This window comes from Leptodactylus fuscus, chromosome 2 (assembly GCF_031893055.1).
Source record: "Leptodactylus fuscus isolate aLepFus1 chromosome 2, aLepFus1.hap2, whole genome shotgun sequence".
Taxonomy (NCBI): Eukaryota; Metazoa; Chordata; class Amphibia; order Anura; family Leptodactylidae; genus Leptodactylus; species Leptodactylus fuscus.
Window position 1 is genome coordinate 174,541,902 of NC_134266.1, and position 4,861 is coordinate 174,546,762.

General features: G+C 43.4%; 1 long non-coding RNA gene across 1 annotated transcript; it reads left to right on the forward strand.

Annotated features, from left to right (window-relative positions):
- Window positions 1-309: 309 nt before the first annotated feature.
- Window positions 310-4,725, forward strand: LOC142193803 (uncharacterized). The gene is made up of 3 exons (XR_012715000.1): window positions 310-408; window positions 877-1,019; window positions 4,507-4,725. It is a non-coding gene; the product is annotated as an uncharacterized LOC142193803 (long non-coding RNA).
- Window positions 4,726-4,861: the final 136 nt, after the last annotated feature.

The window sequence follows — 4,861 nt, forward strand, 5'->3', positions numbered from 1 at the left end:
GCATGTGTGAATCCAGCCTAGATGTGAATGTCAGTATTTAGTACATTTAGAATATATCCAGTCTATTTCCAGGGACCAGTAAGCTCTCCTGGTAGTACAGAACTAAAGCCATTTCTGACCACAAGAAATCTATGAAATCCATTGTTCTCAGGACACATGAGTGAAGTGTGCATTGTGGCTGCCAGCACAGCTGTGTGTGAATCCAGGTCAGTGCTGTGTGGAGCTTGTCAGCAGGTGGTGCCATATTATCAAGCATTTCTCCTATTCTTTCTTGTGTTGTAAACACTCAGCTCCACAGGCAGGAAGGCAGGCAGGGGAGGGGGCTCTGTCATGTCAGCAGCCCCGGGCACTCGTCCTCCTCACTGTACTTCTAGTGACAATACAGCCCAGCCGCCAGGCTGCCGCATTGTACGTACTGGAGGAGAGGGGGCTTTTACTTTGTATCGCCATGCACATTGCTGTGTCCTTTGGTAGTGCCCTGGTACTATGGGTGAGGGAGGGAGGGGGCACATACTTTCTGAGTGCCAGTCCGCGCGCACGGGCAATCTATAATTAATATCAGGGCGATATTTATAGTCATGGCTGACTGATGTGTGCCCGCCTGGGGAGCGTGTAAGGAGGCTGCCGGGGATCACGTCAGGGACATAGAGGTGTGTCTGGAGATGTGTGCAAACTTTTATCAAATGATTGGGAGGGAGGGAGTGAGAGAGTGAGTGAGTGAGGGAGAGGGTGAGTGAGTGAGTGAGAGGTGCTGCCTGCCAGCTGTGACTGTGGCTGCTGCCCGCTGTGACTGTGGCTGCTGCCCGCTGTGACTGTGGCTACTGCCCCCTGTGACTGTGGCTGCTGCCCGCTGTGAATCCTCTTCTCTCCCCTCAGGCAGTCCTGGCTCCGGATCTCCAGCTCCATAGCAGGGACATCACCTCTATCTGGCCGGGCTTGTGCACTCACCATGGCCAGTGCTTTGAGCCTGACAGCCGCGCTGCTTCTCCTGCTGGTGACTGCGGAGACCTCACATGGCAGTGAGTACTGGGGTGCTGGAGGGCAGGACAGTGGGACCCCCTAGGGATAGGAATGTTTGTTATTGTCACCCATGGTAATTGGCATCACACCCAGAACGTGCCAGCTGTTTGGGATGGTGACTGAGCTGCATTGTCAGCAGTCTCCATGATTGCTTCACCAGGCACATGTCAACCAGGGAAGCAGCTGGCATGGGTTTGTTTATATCCTCTTGGGCAATGCTGCAGAATGGTAAAGGTCATCAGAGATGGATGAGCTACTTCTTAGGTCACTTCTTGCTCAGAGGAGCCTATGTAATTTATGTAAAGCATATGATATATCAATATTCTATAACCAATACCACTTATCGATCAGAATACACAAACTGGCAGCCCTCACTGCCTATACAAGAAGTTGCAATAGAAATGGTAAAACACAAAACTCATGCTTTGACTGGTACATGGAGCACAGGCTTAGGGTTTCAGGTTATTGTTATGGTGTGTGCCCATTTTACCATTTTGTGTATTACCTGTTTTACTCTCTCTATACCATCTGATAAGTGAACATTTATGTCATATGAACTGGAATAGTTACTTGTGCCAGAATCCTTTGTTAATTTGTAAAAAGTTCAGCAGTTCCAGAGCAATCCTAAATGCATGCCCTAAACTCCTCTGTTCTGCAAAGGAGAGTTCTGACTAATATAGCGTATGCCAAGCAGCCACGTGCACGTTTAAAACCCCTTTGACTCTCTTTGTGAATTATTGTGTAATTTTCAACAGGAACTGCCTCTATCAAAAAACTGCAGTTTGACCAAAATAGCAATAAAGAAACATTTATATACCCGTGTAGATTTTTCACTTAGAAGAAGAATAAGCGGAGCACTCACTAATCCTTTTTAAAAACCTGCTTTTTTTGTGCTCGGGTACATAGAGTGATGGGAACAGGTCAGTGCATTCACAGAGCTACGGCTGTTTCGCTTCTAGCGCTTCTTCCAGCCCACATGGTGTGGACTTTTGCCAAAGCATTATAGTTGCTTTGCAGCTCCAGAGTCCCAGTGCATAGTCTGTAATAGGGTCCCTAACTTGTGCCATTTAGAATAGTTGTATATTTTATGCAGTAGAGCAACCTTAGGGGTGTCCCCTCAGGGTCCCGGGCCCAGAAGTGACTGCTATCTCTGCACCCAAAAGCTACCTGCTGATTGTAAGTCTAGAAAAAAATTATTTTGTCTAATAAAATCCTTATGAAGCAATGCCCCTAGACCATAATTGCAGTAATAGAAAAGCATTGTTAAATAGTAGTATCCTGACAGATTTACTGTAGTCCATCTGGATTCACTGTTGTCTGTTAATATCCTATTCAGAGCTATTATTGGCAATGACAGTGGCAAATGCATGGTTAATTCATATTTTTATGCTGAAGAAATTATACAGCACGTTTACCTGTATAATAAGGGTAGTGGTGCCGATAAACCCATGCAGTTAAATGGGAGATAAACGATCGCTTTAGAGATTGTTCTTCCCCCATCATTTTGCATCAACCTGTGTAATAAGGTCACTGCAAACCAGTACTGAACCCCATGTTTTTTCCTTGATTGGCTCAAGGGTCTGAAATCTGGCTGTGTGATACAGTCTTTAGACAACAGATGTGGAACGGTAGTCATGGCTTAGGGGGTGTTCACACTATCGTTGGTGTCCGACAGCAGTGTCCTTGGCTACTGTCCGTTCAAGCAACGGACCCTAGCTGTGTCTGTTACAATTTCCATTTATTTCAATGGGATTTTATCTGTTGTCCTTTAGTGTCCGTTGTGTCCTTAAGTGTCTGTTTATAACCATTTCCGTTTTTTCAAGCCGACAAAAAAATCCTACATGAAGGACTTTTTTGTCCGTTTGAAAAAACAGACAGCAATGGTCTTTTTTTTTTTTTCTTTCAACATTGAGGTCTACAGGCAATGGACAGTAACTGAAAGCCATCAGTTACTGTCCATTTGTGTCCATTATGATAGGTGTCTGTTTTGTTTTTTTTAAACGAACACCTTCTGTGCGGACACTAACCCTACCTTATTGTAAATGGCCAGTAATTTACAATGATATGTTAAGTAAAGTAACTGAATAACTATTTACCCCCTTCAAATCATGACATTTGACAGCAATTACAGCCTTAGGATAAGGCCACAGCAAAAAACGCTGTGGGAAAAACCACGGCGGAAATGCATCAAGGTTTTTCCCATAGCACTTTTTACAGAAAGTCCGCAGAGTTTTCCACTGCGGACTTTCTGCTTCAATTATACCTATAGGGGAACCACCAGCATAAAATTCCACCCGCTATTTATTTCAAAGGGAGTCAGATGCTAGCAAAAGAAATGTGTCCTGCTTGATCTCGAGGCTAAGGCCCCACATAGCATCCTACAGCAATAATGCACTGCAGGAAAAACTGCAACACATCGCAATTTTTCCTGCAGCACTTTTCACAGAAAATCCTCAGCTTTCCTCTGCAGACTTTTTTCTTCCATTATATCTTTAGGAAAACCGCCAGCGTTTCCCATAAGTATAATTAACATATTGCGATTTCCAAAACCGCAGTATGTCCGCAGCTCATATTTTCCCACTCTGTGGGGATGGGATTCCCTAGAATGTCATCCACTATACAGTGACTGTAAGATGCTGTGCTTTTTTCCACTTGGGGCCCTGGCCTTAGGAGAATTTCATTGAAGTAAATTAGAGTTTTAAGGCTGAAGCCCCACAATGCAGAATAGTAGCCTTTTTATGTTGCAGATTTTGCTATGTTTTTTGAGCCAGGAGTGAATTGAGCAGAAGGGTATAAGTAGTACAAGTATAATATAGTATATACTATATAGATATATATATACTATACTATTACCTGATGCAAAAAACGCTATGTGAACCAAGCCTTAGGTGAGGGCCAAGCAGTGACCTTAGCTACGACTCCCATCACACGACTAAAGATTGCCGTATATGCTCTTCCACACTTTCACTTATGTTAGTGAATGGACTTGCATCGCAACCCCGATGGTGCTGTAACCATTGTAAAAAAAAAAGTTACCAATGTTGAGTCAAGCTTTGTAGCGACTAGAAATCATGGTCATGGCATATTGTGGGGTCATGGTGTAACTCCGTTCACTGACACGAGTGCAGAAGTTGCAGAACCACACTGCAATCTTTGGTTGTGTGACGGAAGTTACGGCCAAAGTCGCTATGTGGCCCTAGCATTACTAATGTCTGTTACTTTTATTCATCGTAGGATGAGAACAGTGAACATTAATCATAACAGAGTGATGGATTCCCTCAGTCTGCATTTGTTCTCATAGACTCTAATGTAAAAAACATGACACAAGCTTTCTTCTTTCTCATTTGTTTACTTTTGTAACGGAAGAAAAAGTCCTGCATGCACAACTTTTTCTTCTGTCACAAAAGTAAAAATCATGATAGACCCAGCAATGTGTTCACAGATGAAATAATATTTGTGTATGTTTTTGTTACATGTTGGCTTCAGGAATCATGTTGCAAGCTAATGAAGCATCACAGTTTCTCCGCCCAAGGCTAAAAAGGGCTAACCATATATTTGAAGAGACCAAGCAAGGCCATTTGGAGCGCGAGTGTGTAGAGGAGAGGTGCAGTAAAGAGGAGGCCAGAGAAGTTTTTGAGAATGATCCTGAAACTGTAAGTATGTTGTGTGCTATGACTTACTACCTGTCTCTTGGAGCAAAACAAAATGTGGATTTAGGGAATATAAGGGTGCATTCACACTGAGTAAACGCTAGCTTATTTTGTAGAGTAAAATTACACTTGTAAATTTTGCTATCCCATTGACTTCAATGATATTTTTTTACAAGTGTAAAAATACGCCA